Source organism: Octopus bimaculoides, chromosome 3 (genome assembly GCF_046866305.1).
Source record: "Octopus bimaculoides isolate indiv1 chromosome 3, ASM4686630v1, whole genome shotgun sequence".
Classification (NCBI taxonomy): Eukaryota; Metazoa; Mollusca; class Cephalopoda; order Octopoda; family Octopodidae; genus Octopus; species Octopus bimaculoides.
The window spans coordinates 18,238,720-18,257,799 of NC_142930.1; the positions used below are offsets into that span (position 1 = coordinate 18,238,720).

The window sequence follows — 19,080 nt, forward strand, 5'->3', positions numbered from 1 at the left end:
TATTATTAACCTACGAAGAAAACGTATATATATATATACACGCACACTCTCATCTGTGTGGTGTGTATAGGAAAATCAATGGATGAATATGAAGGTATGTGCCTGAATCTTAGAGCCGACAAATATCGTATTAGCCTAAATTATTAATATCTGTTCCATTTGATTTATTCGATTAAAATCGAAATGTCATTTCGTTTTTCTCCGTGTATGCAAGAACACACACAGACATGTGTGTGTGTGTATGTATGTATGCATATATATATATATATATATATATATATATATATATATATATATATATATATATACACACACACACGTACATACACAACTTTATACAACGACCTACTTTTCATTCTCTATATTTATATGCATTTATAGAATATATGCTGTGTGTGTTATTTAAATACTATTTAACTAGAGAAAGCACATTCAGTGAGGGAGAGGTTGCTTGCTGTCAAGTTGATTGTGAAAGAGCGTTCCGTTGGCTTGTGTGCAGTAACAAAATGTTCATGAGGTGGTGAGCAGCTGTTGAGTATTTTGGAGTGTGTGAGCAGGGCGATGATAATCTGAGGGAGAAAATAGCTGAAACGAAATCATAATGGCTTTCTGATGTAAGCATGTAAGGAGACTATAGTGGGTAGTGATGTTCATTCGTTTTTCAAGGGCATTAGCTGCCTACGTGAAACGAAGCATTTTCAATTGGTAATGGAAACCAGGTCGACAAGAACTTAACGTTACACTACAGTGCCCGATGCACACCCGCACAACTCACTCGCTAATCAACCATGATAATGATTTCTTTCGATTAGGTTTGTTATTAGATTGATGAAGAAGGGAGTAAAAGTCGTTTGAATTCCTGTACATTAATTACGGGTATATTATTTTATTGATCTCGGACGAGTGAAATTTGAATTCAACAAGATACAGCAAGGCAAGGCAATATCCTACGTTCCTCTGTTTCGGCCACCACCACTGTCACCATAATACCACTACTACTAATAATAATGGATACACATTTGTTCTCTATCTCTGAAACAAATCTCTTACCTCACTCTTTCATAATCTCTTTCACTCCAGGATTTAAAAGATGTTTGTGGGATGGCTGGTATGCGATTCTTGGATATTTGTAACATTAGCTAGAGGTTATTATTATTTTTTGTGTGTGGTGGAGTTGTGTTGGTAGCTGATGGAGCTCTGACGGCGAACGATGTTTTATTATTCGTAGTATAACCAAGCTGTTTGGTTCTGAACCATCTGAAATTTGTCAGTCTCACCCGTGTTCCTTGTACTGGTCAGTAATTTATTATAGCAGTTTCCTTCTGACCAGACAAAAAAAAAACCATCTTTTTTCTTAAAATAGAATTTCTAAGCGCAAAAATAACTGTCGCTTTAATCTACACTGTATATATTTTTATTTTAACGATTCGATGCCGACAGGATAAACGTTTAAGTGAACTTGCCGTGGGATTGGAACTCGTACTTTAGATACCAAATAACTACCGTCCTATTCTGAGACATCTTTGTTGCATCGTTCTTACATTGATTTATATAGACCACAAAATTGCAAATTTATAATGAAAAGTGGGGAGCACAGAGTGTGTGTGGTTTCCATGTCTTTTCTCAAAAGCGTTTGTAGCTTATGTATAGTAAAGTAAACTGACTCCAAACTAGAATAGAAACAATGATGTTCTCTCGGGATCTTACCTATTTCTTATGTAACAAAAAGAAAAAAAAAACCCTCTAAAAACTTTGGATATATTGGGGAGGGCCAATACGATCTAATGTTCACGTGTTTAAGGTATTCTATAATAACGATGCTGAGTTGGTGGAGGGAGGAACTCACTCATAAGAGGAGTATGGTAAATGCAGTGCATTACGGGTATTTGTCTCTTTACATAAATATGCTGTTTGATTTTTTTTTAGTGGAAGTGTTATGGGTATTTGGGACATTGATGCTTTCTCCACAATTTGCGCATGTGAAACGAAATGGTTTCCCACTGAGAATTGCTTCAGTATTCACATATTCAACTTAATGAAGAAGTTTAAGTTGAAATAATTAAAGTTTTAAAATATCGCAGTGAACACGAAAAATATAAGAATTGAGCAATTTTCGTATCTATATCCGTCAAATATTTAATGAATTGTATTATGAGAATTTTTATTCTTGAATGTGACATCTACGTGTGCACCAACCAGCATACAAGACTATAAGCAGACATCGTAAATTACATGTTTACTCAACTTTATCGTTTGGTGTACTGTTGTACATTATTAAACAATTTACTAACATGCTTCTCTTTATATACGCATTCAAAGGCACTTGGAATGCATTTCTGACCCGGTTTCGATTTCTTGAATGTAACCATTTAACTTAGCTTGCGTCACTTACACTCGAAAAGTATATGCGAGACAGCACGTTTGCATTAGAAACCTACTCTTGGGTCTATTAAACTAGTTTGTTTTTAACGATTGTGTCGCCATGGATTTACGAGGGGCGGGGGAAAATGAAATATTGGGCACGTGTTTCTTTTACGTATCCAATGGTATTTTGATAAGGTTTTTAGCAGGAGTTATTTCTCTTTACTTCCGTCGTTTTAGCCTTCAGTGATGTGTGGATGGTGAAACGAAGCAGAGGTAGAACTGTTCTATCCACACACACAAGAAGCGCCGGAAGTAAAGAGAAATAAGTTATGATAACCTTGGAATATGAAAAGTTGTAATGGTTCTGCATTTTTTAAAAGGCAGTAACAGCATATGTGTAGAGGATTGGATTTTATATGGGATAAGAAAGCCTAATGGTTGACTAGCTTCACCTCTGATTTAAAAAAATGCTCTCTGTTGGAATACAGTATGGAGAATTTACATAATCGATAGGGTAGTCAATTTATAACCAGCATAAGAGTTGCTGGTTTTATATTTTGTTACTGCGACATGACCAAGACGCTCATTTCTTAACAACCCAGTTCACCTAGATTAAGTAGGTCCCATTTGGTGGTGCAAGTACATAACTGTAAGCAGCAGCAACATTAAAATTGAATATTTCATTGGCATAACGGAGTGAATTCATCTGTTTTTGTAGGTTTGTTTAGCTTTAGGTTAGCTCGTTATTTATTTTTTAAAATCTAGTTCTCTGTTATGGTAGGGTATGGTTTTGGGAGAAATTAGCTGATATTTCTAACAAGCTGAGCAATGACGTCGATACTTTATTTTAGCTCGTTAAGATGTTGGATTCTACTGGTGTCATTCATCTTTATGCTTATGTGGTTTTCTGTCTTAAGACTTTTCGTACATCAGCTGTGTTTTGAGAAAAAATTCTGTGATAATTGATGACTGAAACAAGTCACTGCCTTGAAGTAAATACATTCCTAGTCTCGTCTAAATCTTTCCTAGAATCGACTAAGCCGTTCATCCATTCTGCTATGTCGTTGAAATAAGTGCCAACTAGGGGTTGATTTTTAATCATAGTAGAATAGATATGGATTCAGTGCTTGGTTATACGAAATGAATAGTTACTTATAAAGAGAGCGGATGTCGCAACAGTTGAGAATTGTAGTTGAAAAATTTGGGAACCTTGGATAATTTTTTTAAGCATTCTGTACTTCGATGGAGAAACAGAACGTAAATAAGACTGTTAAGGGTTATATTTTAATCACCACTCATAGATTGATTACTAAAATCAAACTGCTTTTTTCCGTTAAAAAATTTTTTTTATAATCGTGATGATATTTGGCACTTTATTATGAGCTAAAAAAGCGCAGGTTAGCAAGGCTTATAGCTCTTGTAATTGATCAGTTTTCCTCAGATCGATATTTTTGTTTTTCGTGTGGGCCAGTAAGTAGTTGGATTTTGTTTATATAACACGCACACACCCACCCATTACAACTAAGCTCACCCCGCTATAAATCTGACGGCTCGTGCTCGCTTAGTGTTTGTCTTGAGATGAGCTATCTTTATAAACATTTTGAGTAGCTTTCCCACTCTCCCATAAAAGGACTTCCTCTCACGCTATAAACCAACATATGTGTTTCTCGATCTTCTTGAAAAGGCAGCGATGTTTCCTTCAAATTACATCCTATCATCTTGAAAATTGATACATTGTATTTAGGAGAATACTCGATAAACTGAAGATATGATTGTTGAAACACCTTCGACAATAGTTCTGCTTGGTTGTGGTTGACTCGGTGTTAAAAACAACTACTTTCTTTTCTTTTCTGTTGGATTATCTTTCCCATACAAATCACCGATAGCCTATAATTATTGCATTAGAACGATATTTTCTATTAACGTTATAAATACTGGCCTGTGTAATAAATAACCTAGAATGTTACTTTTTGTTCTTCGATTCTTATTGTTTTAATATCTGATGTACTCTTTGTTGCTTGCCCAGGCTCCGATTAAGCAGACTTATGATCAAAAGCCTTCTAGTCATGCCCACCCATCTCGTATTTTTTTTTCGGGCAGTGAATATCCGGAACCACATTATCCAGTATAACGATTGAGTTTGATTTCGAGGGAGATTTAGCTGCTATTTCTAGCAAATCGGGCGATTGCATACAGAATCCCTCGTTGGTTTATTTCATTGCTTAGTATAGACGTGTTTCTGATATAAAAGCTAACGATCTAATTACAGTTGTATCAAAACAACAAATGATAGAGCAACGGTATTCTTGGTTTGTCCAGATTATCTGACACCGAAGGATTCTGTAGAACAGTAAATTAAGGGGTGGGGATTTAACAATAGGAAAGTTGGGTGGGACATAGAAATACCTCAGTTGGGAGATAGTACACAGTCAGCAAATTCAGAGAAATAAAGAAAGATCGGCTGTAGCGGTAGATCAGCTTGATGTGCTACTATGTAATAGTTTTTAGTTTTATCAGTCAGCAATCTCTATTCTTAACATCTGTTCCTATATTAAGCAATTTCTTATATATTCTGATTGCCTAACATTTTTTTCCCATGTATATCGAGTATATTTATAACAAACGACAGCAAAAATCTGTTAAAGTTAGTATTTTTCGAGATTTCCGTAGCTCCAGCAATATTGTTAAAGAACGAATAACGAACAAAGGATATTTGTGTATAAGACCATCGGCCTTCAGTCTCCTTTTCGGAAGTGTGTTAGGATTTGCTTTTCCCTAACCTTGTTTTTATTTCGAACCAATGTTTGAATGTTCATTCAGTTTCTTTTCTTTCTTTTTTTGGGGGTGGGGCTGGGTGGATGGAAGTTCTGTATTTTCGTTTCCGTATGTCGTTTCGATTTTTATATACTATTGGGTGTGATCTATTCCGTCACTATTTATAGACGAGTCTTAGCAACTATTTTATCTCAGTTTTAAAATTCCGTTTGAGAAAAACTTCATTAATAAAGGCTAAGATAAAATAGTTGTTTAGATTCTTTCAAAATAATGACGAAACTTCAAATGTAGGTCAGAGTAGATTTTTCTACGTAAGGCAATACTATTTTCAGTCTAGTACTTTGGAGAGTAGTGAATCATCCAACTCTAAGTTTGAAAATTGTTCAAGGTATTTTTTATATGAATAACCGAATAACACCACAAAGTAACTGATCATAATGATGTTTGCATTATAATAGTTACAAATTAGATGCAATTAGGAAAAAATTTAAAAAAAAACCCAAAACATTCACCTCATTTGAGTTGGAAACAAGATTTGAAACCGCCATAGTCGATCTGAAGAGATCGAAAGGGAAAAGTTAATTTTGATAATCTTATTCCTTTTTTTTTTTTTGTTTTGTCTCCTTTCCCATCTCTATATTTATTTTTACCTTCATAATTTTAATACAGGAAGTTGTTACTGTATTTAACCAAACGGTCATGATGAAAGTCATTGCAGCTGTAACCAGCTATTTTTTTTTCTCCGCATAGTGTCATGGATTTTTTTTTTTTTGCTAAAGACAGTAGGGTGAGATTGGAAGATATGACTGTTCTTATCAGTTTGAACAACCATGTAGAGGCATCCTCGTTCACTCATATGCAAGAAGTGTTCAATATATACGAATTAGGTTCCCGAAGAAAACTTAACATTTTTTATGGATTTCAGTACAATTTTGAATAATCAAAACATTAGAACATCTCTCTCTCTCTCTCTCTCTCTCTCTCTCTCTCTCTCCACATACAAGCTTATGCCACTTTTTGCTTGTTGGTTTTACACACAAGGTCCTTGTACTAAACAAACCAGGTGATAAGGTGAAATTAGCAATCTTTCCTTCCAGTATTGTTTTATAAGTCTGTACTTGAAAAAAATATTGTCACAATTGTAATTATTAAGATATACATAAGTGTATTAAGATATTTAAGCAAAAGAATAATTAGGTTAATAGTTCACTTTACACTTATGCATTCAGAATTGTTCTCTCTCACTTAATTGTTCTTATTTCTACCATCAGTTCAACTCCATATAAGCTTATATTACACTCTTAGTCTTTTTGCATAATTTATTCCATGTTCAATAAACCCCATAATTTTTATGGGTTCTAACCTTTTTTTTCTTCATAAATACTTCACTTACTTTCATAAATACTTCATTTACTTGCAAAACTAAAGACTATTCTGAGATGACATCATCTTTTAACATCTGCTTTCCATGCTGGCATGGGTTGGACAGTTTGACTGAGGACTGGCAAGCCAGGAGGCTGCATCAGGCTCCAATCTGTTCTGGCAAGGTTTCTACAGTTGGACTCCCTTCCTAAAGTCAACCACTCCAAGAGTGTAGTGGATGCTTTTTACTGCTGCTGGCACAGGAGCCAGTCAGGTGGGCCTGGCATCAGCCATGCTCAAATGGTGCTTTTTACGTGCCACCTAGAAATCAAATTGTGACAAAGATGATCCATTCTAAAACTCTTATCCATATTTTGATGTGATTTGTATGTAATGTTCCTTGTGCAAGTTTTCAGCATATAACAGTTTGCATTTCACTTCATTTGTCAACCTCTTGATTATCTAAGCGAGCTCTCAGTATTTGATTTAGGGCTACTATATTTGTTTCCACAGCAATATGATCTTTTCCCTCAACATCATCAAAGCTCTCTCAACCAACTTTTAATTTTTTTTTTTTTACAGCAATATAACATTTCATATGAGATTAACAGAGAAGCTGGGCAAATTCTTACAAATCATATTGCTCCTTCGAGGTATTTTAATAGTAATCATGTGTGATGACTCGCAACTGTTAGTTGTGAATCCTAAATATTTAATCATTTGCACAAATTATCTTGGTAGATGAGATGAATTTTTGAAAAACAAGAAAAAAAAAAAATGGGGGGTAACTTAGGGAAACGGTTTGAGAGAAAAATGGTGTTCCCTAAAATTATTAAAACTTTTTCATGGAGGAATTTAATTTCATTCAACAGTATTACAAGAATTCACACTATCCACATTTAGGTTTATAGCTAAGCTTTCTAAAGTCATATGTTTCACCAAGAGTCTAGGATAGGGCCATTTATGGTAGTATATTTTGAGTGCAGTAATATTTTTTTAACTGTCCGGATGGGAAAAAAATCGCAAAAAGAAAGAAGAAAATTTCTGAAGAGGTTTTAAGGATCAATTCTTTGTTCTGGTTTAATGGCATTAAGCAAATATGTTGGCAATTAGAGTAACATTTCCAGATTTATTATCCTTTCATAACTGATCTATTCTTCTGAAATAAATAGTGGATTTAAGTTCAAACTGATGAACAGTTAATGCAGTTTTATATCTAATTTCTATCAGTGAGATTTCATTAGAAGGTAAATGCACATAATTGATTTTAAAGTTTGGTCATCAGTTTGATTTAGGTCTCCAGAGACAAATAGAATAAGCAACATTTTGAATATAAATTTCAATGAAATAATATGCCAAACTTGAAATAATGTACTAGATTGTAACATCCTCTTCTTAGCAGTTTAATAACCAGACATTCTATTTTCTGTTTCAAAATAGTCCTTATATGTAATATAATTTTATGTTGAAAATTTTAACTGTTTATACTTGTTTGCTCCTTTTAAATATTGTGATGGCACCTGTGCCCAGCGTCGCCTTCCTGGCACTTGCGCTGGTGGCACGTGTAAAGACATTCAAGTGAGATCGTTGCCAGTACCGCTGGACTGGCTCCTGTGCATGTGGCACGTAAAATACATCATTTTGAGTGTGGCCGTTGCCAGTACCACCTGACTGGCCTTCGTTGCCGGTGGCACGTAAAAGCACCCACTACACTCTGGAAGTGGTTGGCATTAGGAAAGGCATCTAGCTGTAGAAACTCTGCCAAATCAGATTGGAGCCTGGTGTAGCCATCTGGTTCACCAGTCCTCTGTCAAATCGTCCAACCCATGCTAGCATGGAAAGCGGACGTTAAACGATGATGATGATGAGCAGTAAGTAAATAGGCTGCAAGTTCATGGGTACATACCATAAAAGCATGTTTGTGTTTTGTTGATTAGAAGCCTGTTATAATGAGAATGGTGTGATCACCTGACCCATCTTGAAGGGTTACTATCTCAGAATAATAATAGTGATTCAGGCCATGATGATGTGTCCAACCTATGCCAGCATGGAAGTAGATGTAAACTGATGATTATGACAATGACATACTCTTACATGAAAATCATTTTCCTCTGAATAAAAAATTTGGTTTGTTGGACTACATTAATTTTCTAAATTCCTAAATTGCAACTCCTTTGGAAATGCAATTGCAGCTATGTGATTAGCATTCATGGTTTCTCTACCTATACTATGAAACTGTCATTTTATTAATTTATTAAAGTAATCTTTGCTAGCTATAAATATAATTACAAGAACACTATTCACATAATTCTAATTCAGATTTTCAGCTCTAAATGCTTTGATGGTAAGGCAACTCCAATATTTGTTTTAGGGTTGTATCATTATGTAAACTTTATTCTCTAGTTCAATTTTTGAATTTTTTAAAGGATGTTATTAAAGCTTACTTTATAAAACGTATTTAATATTTCAAATCATGGATTCAGGCAGATTACAACAACCAAAATGCTGAGGATTCTTGCCTTCTTTGGCACATTTAACATTTGCAATTTTTCTTTTGGCTTTATGGTTCTTATTGTGGTTAAATTGGAAATATATATATGGAGGGTGGAGGGAAGACCCTATCAGTTACAAAAAATTGATTCATTGATACCATATTTAGTTAGGAAATAAATTAGGGGTCTGTGCTCAGGCTTAGTCTGTCAGTAGATATTAAAGTAACTTTGTGAATAACTAGGCACATCAGGACTAAATAGTTTATTGCATTCAACCAAAGATTATCACCCACTGTCACTCTATCACTGTCACATAATTCTGTTTCATTCATTTTAATCCTATTTATAAAATTTCTTTACACAAATTAAATGATTGAAACTAAATACTGGTGTATATTGATCACTCTTGCCATGGATTCAGTGTAAATATTGCATTCCATTTACATTTTATTTATATATTTTTCAAGAATAATTATAAAAGACACCATTTCGAGCGTGGCTGTTTTCGTGCGGGTGACACGTAAAAGCACCCACTACACTCTGAGTGGTTGGCGTTAGGAAGGGCATCCAGCTGTAGAAACTATACCAAATTGGATTGGAGCCTGGTGTTGCCATCCGGTTTCACCAGTCCTCAGTCAAATCGTCCAACCCATGCTAGCATGGAAAGCGGACGTTAAACGACGATGATGATGATGATGATAATGATGATGATGAATTATTTTAATTTAATGTTAATCAAATCGTTGCTGAAAACATTTTAATGAATGCATAAATAAGCTCCCTTGAATTACCTCTCTTGTTGCTGTGGAAACTTTTTCCTCTCAAATGCTTCTCGGTGATTGTAGGTTAGTGTCTACTGTACTCCTATCTGTGCTTATCTTACTGTTCTGTCTTTCTGTTATCATTACACTTGTGATGTTGAATCATCATTTTTAGTTGTCTTCCCTCAGCAGTTAGAAAAAGTTACAACTGAATAAGTTCTTATAAAATGTATTGGATGTTTCAGAAATCTTGAAAATTATAGCATTAAAGGTTTAATTACATCTTTCTCAGAATCAGTAAAGATAATCAAGGGTCATTAAAAAAAAACAAAACATATGTACACTTACTAGATAATTTTCTGAGTTAGTTTCTTTTTAAGATAGCACATCATCATCATCATCGTCGTTGTCGTTTAACGTCTGCTTTCCATGCTAGCATGGGTTGGACGATTTGACTGAGGACTGGTGAAACTAGATGGCTACACCAGGCTCCAAGCTGATTTGGCAGAGTTTCTACGGCTGGATGCCCTTCCTAAAACCAACCACTCCGAGAGTGTAGTGGGTGCTCTTATGTGTCACCCGCACGAAGGCCAGTCAGGCGGTACTGACAACGGCCACACTCAAAATGGTGTATTTTATGTGCCACCCGCACAAGAGCCAGTCCAGGGACACTGGCAATGATCTTGCTCGAAAATCCTAAATGTATTTTAACAATATAAATATTGAATATTATGAAATTTCCTTTGTTTAATACTTTAACGGCTAAGTGTTTGTTCACTATGTTTTCTACATTTGTTATTGTATTCCATTGAAATTATTGGTGAAACAAAGAGAAATGTTTGTGTAGTTTTCTCCAGTTTACCTGTTGTAAACTACTATGAATTTCCAGTGTTTTTGGTTGTTTTAGTGTTTATGTTACATGCCATTCTGTTTTATTTCTTTGTTTCTCTGTTGTAGAGCATATTTATATAAATTCATCCACATAAATCTTATTTTAGTTGCTATATTACAAATCTTCCATTTCTACTTGTTTTCAAGAAATATAATAAAATTGTTCTTGCGTAGCAAACTACAATTGGATTACTTTCTAAAATGCCAACTTTTTTTTCTCAGTTCTCAAAAGAAAAACAAAATTTAATATTTCTCTATTTTCCTTGCATTTAAACAGTTTTTTATCATTATTTTAATGAGTTTTGAAATAAAACTTGTCTTGTTCTTTTAATACTTTTTGTTCTTATTTAATTTTTACTTGTGGTGTATGTTGACATACTATTTTGCTTTTCTTATCTGTTGTTTTTTTTCTGTTGTTTTTTTGTGTGTTTTCTCTCACTATGGTTATTGAAAAGTGAGATGAGACTCATTTGTCCGATATAATTTACTTGGGTTAAACTTAGTGGCTTGATAGGCATCATAGCCATATTTGTTGCATCTCATCATCAACATTTAACCTCTGTTTTCCATACTAGCATAGAACTGGCAAAGCCAGGGGCTGCCCCAGGTTCATAGTCTGTTTTTGGTTTGGTTTCTGCAGTTGGATACCCTTCTTAAAACTAACCACTTTGCAGAGTATACCAAGTGTTTTTTATGTGGCACCATCACCAGTGCTTTTTACGTTGCACCTTGGTTTTAGGGTCTCAGGCTATTTTCTATGCCAGGGGTCTTGTTGCTTGCGATTCCTGATTTGAAACCAAGATCTTCAAAGGAGATATAGACAGCTCTATAGCATTGAGTAGATTGAGATACTGCATAATAATTCCTTTTTATTAGTCTGTTTTGTAAAATTTTTGTTTAGCTTTTTAGTGTCATTGATGATTTCATTCTTTTAAATGAGTACTGTTAAGTGTAAAAAAATTTTTTAATGAGAGGTTTCATAATATAGAACACATGAGATAAGATTTAAAACTCAAATGACATATTAGCAGATCCATTTCATTTATAAAATCATTATCATCATTTACAAATTAATAATTAAAAAAAAAAAATAGTGGATGATTCTTTTTGCAATTAGTAGGTTGTTGACTCTTGTAACAAGATCCAAGATTACAGAATGTTAAAAATTGCATTTTTGAGATTTATATTACAATCATGATCATTTTAGTAAATAGCTTTAAAATTGTTGTTTATCATTCATTGTTTAGATGTTCATTTTTCAATGCTTGCATGGGTTAGACAGTATTAATTGAAACAGATTTTCTATGATAGATTCCCTTTCTGTTGCCAATCCTTGCCTGTTTCCTAGCAAGGTACCCCCCACCACCACTTTCCTGGCTGCATATTTTACCACAGAAGGTTGGAAATGAACAACACAACTTGTAAAATGGTGACTCTTGTTTATATCATGTGATGTTGAACAAGGAGACACAAATATTCTTATGCACATATATGCATATATACATGACATAGGATGGGCTTCTTTCAGTTTCCATTTATGAAATTTACTCAATGTTTTGGTTGGCTTTGGTTTGTACTAGACACTTACCCAGAGTGCACACACTGGGACTGAACTCAAAACCTTGTGGTTGGGAAGTGAATTTCTTAACCATACAGCCATGCCTTAGTAATTTATGTAAAGATGTTTAGTCTGTTGTCAGTGGTTTTACTTGATTTTGTTACCAGGAAATATGGGATAAGATTCTTCAAACCTGGTTTTCTGATATCAGTTTCATTTTGCAATAGTAGTAGTAGTAATAATGACAATGATTATGATAATATGAAAAGTTGGATATTGTTGGCTCTTTCTATTGATTTTGGCTAGTAGTTACTCTAAATGTTTTTAATACAAAGTTGCTTACTTCAGTCTGGTATTTGACAGATTAGCTCATTAAGTCCCAAGATACAAACTGGGATTACACTTTGCTTTGCAAGGTCTGTGCTAAAGAAGCAGGTTCACTCATTGGCCTATGTTGATGGTTGACTGCTTAATACCAACTTAGGTTGTCTCAAATATTTAGCCATAATCTAGGATAATGTCATTAACTTCACTAAGTTGTATATTCAGATTTTGAACACTTGAATTTATTAAAGCATTGAAGTAATTTACTTTGATATCCTACTTCCTAACCTAATAGAAGCTACTGTAGACATTATGAAACCCTGTGTTTGTGAATGAATGCTAAAAAATTAAAAAAAAAAAAAAAAGTGGCATACTTGATGTAGTTTTATATATACAATTATTGAATTGGTATTACTTTGACATTTTCTATTTTGTATGTGAATTTCAGCAACTGTTCATTACTTTTCCATTGATTTTACTGAATCCTGTTGAAGCTTCAACATGAAAACAAATTGACTATCTAATCATGAAGCATTTGGTTAGTGTTGATGGTAAAGCTGTGCCATGTAAATGTTAGTTGTATAAATATTTTTCTGACAGTGGAAATACCTAAGAATTTAAGCATTTTGTGGTTCATTGGCATCTGTTCATCCTTTATCAAATTATACGAGAGCTTTCAAAATATTGTTATACTATTATAGTTCATTTAGGAGTAAATAAGTTTAAATACTTGTATATTAAGTGACACAGAAACACAAGATTTGTTCAAATATGTTATTCTTTTCCTTGCTATACAGTTTCTAGTTATGATCTAATTATCATTGGGTGCCACTATCTTTCATAACTGAATGACATCATCGCAGCATGGATATGTTATCATGAACATAATATTATGCATAAAAAGTACCCCCCCCCTCCTGAAACTTGCTATGTTAATCTAAATCGATACTTCCCAACAATGATTGACCATGCACATTCAGATTACATTCAAAATGTAAACCTGTTAGAGTACAAAAATCGTTCTTTACTGAAACATTTTACTCTTATTGATCAGACATTAGTTACAGAATTCTTTTAATTGAGCTTTTAACTCTGTTTATTCCAGTGTTTTAGAGCTATAGTTTAAGCTTCAATTAAAAACAATAGCTTGTATTTCCCTGTTGATATGATTTTGTCTGCATTTAGATTTCTTCTTTCTGAAACTTTGTAGTAGGTATTAATTCTTTAATTTGGATTTACAAACTAACTGTAAGATCATGTTTCCTGATAAGAAATGCTGAGTTTTATATCATTTTTAACTTTATTTTGTATCACAACTGTTTTTGATTCAGGTTTCTAACAGGTCAGTCATTAATTTACTACATTTCTGATGGTGAAAATGATGAGCATTTGTAACTCAGTGCAGAACAAATATCACAAGAAGCCCAGTTTGAATAGCACTGCTTTTTCAGTTTTCTCGCTAGTGCATATGCACACACACACATACCTTGTTTACCAGATTCCACTCACAAGGTAGTGGTCAGCCTTTGGTTATGGTAGAAGACAAGTGTTACACAGTGGGATTGATTCCTGGACCACATGGTTGAGAAGTGAACTTAACCACACAGCATGTCTGCATCCGTTCATCTAGATTGATGAATTCCTTTTAATTAACCTTATATATTATTAGGGGCACACAAACGAGCTGGAAAAGTAGCTGAGAATCAAATCTTGATTGCTATTGTAGAAGTTTGGGTGCAGGCTGATGGAGGTAACAATGATTGACCATGCACATTCAGATTACATTCAAAATGTAAACCTGTTAGAGTACAAAAATCGTTCTTTACTGAAACATTTTACTCTTATTGATCAGACATTAGTTACAGAATTCTTTTAATTGAGCTTTTAACTCTGTTTATTCCAGTGTTTTAGAGCTATAGTTTGGTGCAGGCTGATGGAGGTAACAAGAAATAACGTGTGAATGAGATAGATCAAACAAGACTTATATGGAGAAGTTGTTAAGTCAGATTTAAGGATATTGGCCTTCTTATTGATATGTCTGAAGCATATGAAGAGATACTTTGTTATTGTACAGTAATACATCTAACCCCCACTGCATTGGTAAGTGGGTGGGTGAACCAACATAAAAGCATTGAAATTTAGTAGTTATAAATTAAATAGATTAGAGCAGGCATGGGCAATCCTTTTGGAGAAGCAGGCTGCATGAGTCATGGCTCATCACTAGGCGGGTCATACTACTAAAAAAACTTCAACGTAATTTTTCATTAGGCATGCACTTCAGAAAGTCTTGTGGGCTGCAGTTTACCCATGACTGGCTTAGAGGAATTAGGTTACTTTATATCTTTTGCTGTTACTGTAAATTTGAAATAATTTTGAGTATATAACTGCACTGTTTGAGTGTATTGTTATACCATTTAAATACATCATACATATATGCTGTATAAAATTTGGAAGTTATTTACTCCATACAGTATCTAAAAACTAAAAGTGCCTCTCAAAATAATCACTGCTTGACTGTACATGAAAATAGTAGGTACAAAGGTTACACCAAAGATATGTAAACTTTGATTATGGGGTTTAGCATGTCATGTCTGTTAAGTTGCATATTAAGTGAACATGACTAACCTTTGAACTTGTAAGTTATGTTTGTCAGAAGATCCTCATTGTACATTCAAAATTTACTAATTACCAGTTGCTTGAATTATTTAGAACAAAAATGCATCTACTCTATCAATTACAAAATGAAAGTAGGTTTGTTTTAGTTAATTGTTGACTCAAATACTCTTTTATTCTGAACAATTTCAGTGCCTATTATAATGAAGTACATAACATTGGCTTAAGTTTGCTAACAGTTTTCTTCCAACACTTCACATCCTGAACTGTTTTCGCTTAATAATAGTAAAGTGTTATCATTCAGTGGCTTCTCTAGAACTGAGACAAGCCATGAAGAAATAGTATTTACTGGTTACTGATCTAACATTCATTTCTATCTGCTTTCATTGTTTCTCAAGCTTACTAATTCATTCTTTATGTAAGCAGCATTTGAATTCCCGTCTAATTTCACTTGAATTGCAGCTACTTTATTTTGTTCATTTAATGAATTACATGATATATTTCTTGAGAGAAAAGCTGAACATTAGAAGCATCAGTTGTGGCATGCAAGAGAGACGATTGCGCTGGTATGGACATGTGGTGAGAATGGATGAGGATAGCTGCGTGAAAAAGTGCCACACCCTAACAGTTGAGGGAACCCGTGGAAGAGGTAGGCCCAGGAAGACCTGGGCTGAGGTGGTGAGGCAAGACCTTCGTACATTGGGCCTCACCGAGGCGATGACTACTGACCGAGACCTTTGGAAATGTGCTGTGCGTGAGAAGACCCGGCAAGCCAAGTAAGATCGTTGCCAGTGCCCCTGGACTGGTTCTTGTGCGGGTGGCACATGAGATGCACCATTTTGAGCGTGGCCGTTGCCAGTACCGCCTGACTGGCTCCCGTAGGATTTTCGAGCGAGATCGTTGCCAGTGCCCCTGGACTGGCTTGTGCGGGTGGCACATAAAAGACACCATTTCGAGCGTGGCCGTTTTCGTGCGGGTGACACGTAAAAGCACCCACTACACTCTCTGAGTGGTTAGCGTTAGGAAGGGCATCCAGCTGTAGAAACTCTGCCAAATTAGACTGGAGTCTGGTGTTGCCATCCGGTTTCACCAGTCCTCAGTCAAATCGTCCAACCCATGCTAGCATGGAAAGCGGACGTTAAACGATGATGATGATGATGATGATGATTTCTATGAAGATTTTGCAGGGTTTCTTTCTTCATTGATCAAAACTGTTATATTGTGCATGAAAAGAATGATTGTGACATGGAAACATGGAAATTGTAACAAGTTGAGGCGAATGTTTAAGACTTACTATGAAAGACGAATACACAAAAACTAGTCTGAGGAAATTAATGATTGTTTTTTGGCAAAAATTTTGTAAAATATCTTATCACACATTTTATGAATTTCATAAATGATAACTGAAATTTCAACAAATGGGCAATTAGTATATACAGATTCATGTAACTCATGTATATATCATGAGATGATACACATCTTCATGTTTATTTTTCCACATTGGTTTCCTAGCCTGTAGCTATGATCCCTTTATTATGCATTGTTCTGCTTATACTCTTCTTTCCATATCAATGAAGGTTTGGGTAACTCGAACTGGTAGTAACTTTCCAAGAGAATGAACTCTGTTGTGCACTTTTGACTCCAAGTTGGAGCTGTTTTATTTACATATATAGCAATTATGAAAATAAAAATACTGCAATTCTCATTTTCTTTTAGAAACTCTAGGTATTAGAGATGACATACCTAGGACCGAATATAGAATTTGATGATGATGAATTGATATTTTTTGTGTCTTAGAGAAAAGGTAACAGCCCAGAGAATTAAACTGCAAAATAGTTTCACTTTTACTACTAATGGTATAAGGAATATTTTTATTTCTGGGGCCTTTATGTATAATCGTATAAAGCCATAACTTTTCTTAAAAGTTATCAGAAATAGTGCCTAACTATGCTTTCATTGTATTTAAAGGGTGATGATTAAACCTTTGTCTGAGATGCAAGTTTGCTGGCAACATTCCTAGAGCTGGTATCTATTTTAACTGAGGGAAACTGAGATGGAATTAACAATACTCCAAAATGCAATGAAATGATTACTATATGATTTTAACTTGAGATCTATGTACTGAATGATTCAAATCCTTATCCATTTCACTATTTCACCTGGTTGAGAGTTACAAATGACCAAATGTAGATTCTATTCTCTTATTTGAAATTGAATTACAAAATTTTAGTAGTGTTACTTTAGCTTGTAGTCTATCTCAGAGTAATAGGACTGAAATGAAAGTAAATTAAAATAATGGAAATGATGAAATTCTGAAAAGTACTTGTTCCATTTTACTCTCATTTTAGTTCTACTATAATGAAATATTTTACTATAAGTGAGGTAGACTGCATCCTAAGGTAGCACCACAGAATATTACCAGAATGAGTATCCTTCTAAATGTCAAGCCAAGAATATGTCTTAACATGTTTTACCTTCCATGATGCTGTTGAAAAATTTCTACACAAGTGTCATCTTGACTGTAGTAATTGGTGTCACACTTGTATGTCAAAACAATCTTCTGGATACACTACAAGGGGGTGGTGGTGGTGGTGGTGGTGGGGGTCTTGTCATCAGTGCGGTAACTAATGTTATGCAAGGAAAGCAAAAAGTGAGGTAGCGAGTTCAGGCCTGCATTCCAGTCCTCATGAAGTGTACCAAACTTCTTGTGCCTGAAATGCATTTGATGCTACTGTTGTGTATAGTAGAAAGTATAATTATTCTGTGTAGCAGAAAGCATTTCTGTTTTTTTATTTTAATTATATTTTAGTTCTGCAATAAACTTACATGCTATAGTTGTACAATTTTAATGAGGAACCAAATGACTAAGTATGTATTTATATTTTAAAGGATTAATGTGTGTGTGTATAAATGTGTTACCATTCACTACTTGTTTATGAAATTACAAAATGAAACTTGGGTTAATTAGTCTTCAATTATAACTACTATAGAGCAAAATAACAAGTTAAAGAGGTTTTTTTCAACTTAGAATTATTTATGTGGAATTAAGTAAAGAAAAACGTTTACTTTAATGTGGAAAAGTTCTGATATCATTTGGTGTTTGTGGTTCTTCAAATTTGATTTACTTTAATTTACAGATTATTGCTGATTTTCTGCAATTATTTACCCTTTGAACATGAAAAACTGAATTATCAGCTGCAATATGATTGTACCCAAGATACAAGTGGCCAATTTTGACTACTAATGTCCTAGTTCATAAGCAAATTTCCTAGCAACCTGCTAGCTTTGTTTCATATCACCTACAGCTCTTATTACAAGTGTATGTTTACCTGAATTTTTCTAATTTTTATCAATTTAAATCACCAATGGTCCAGAGGCAGATATCAGCTGGTTAGGTCATAGTACAAGTTTTTAGTGAAAAGAATGAGCATGGTAATAATTATAGTAAGACTAGTGAAAATAATTCTGAACCAAGTGATGTCTGAATGGGCACAGCAGTGCAGTTAGTCACCCTGATTTAATGCCCACCTTACAATGCTTGCATGGGTCAGTCAGAATTTGCTGAGGTAGATTTTCTGTGGCCTGATGCCTTCTTGTCACCTACACTCACTTATTCCCAAACAAGGTAACATTTTCTCATAGCTAGACATCTTTTTCATGAAAGACTTGAAACTGATAACTTTGCTTGTGTGACATTGATGCTCATTTACAATCATCACGTATAGACAAAGGAACGCACAAGCATACTTACGCATATGACTATACTGTATGTGTGTGTATTATATATATATATATATATATATATACATATATATATATATATATATATATCATCATCATCATCATCATCGTTTAACGTCCGCTTTCCATGCCAGCATGGGTTGGACGATTTGACTGAGGACTGGTGAAAGCGGATGGCAACACCAGGCTCCAATCTAAT

General features: G+C 34.4%; 1 protein-coding gene and 1 long non-coding RNA gene across 4 annotated transcripts in view; one reads left to right on the forward strand and one right to left on the reverse strand.

The window, feature by feature from the left end:
• LOC106876669 (serine/threonine-protein phosphatase 2A 56 kDa regulatory subunit epsilon isoform) overlaps positions 1-19,080 on the forward strand; it is a 288,837-nt gene that overhangs the window by 21,336 nt on the left and 248,421 nt on the right. The gene's annotated exons all lie outside the window — the stretch shown is intronic.
• LOC149136464 (uncharacterized) lies at positions 1,711-14,011 on the reverse strand. Its single transcript, XR_016240976.1, has 2 exons — positions 10,334-14,011; positions 1,711-9,285 (listed from the first exon to the last, which is right to left on the reverse strand). It is a non-coding gene; the product is annotated as an uncharacterized LOC149136464 (long non-coding RNA).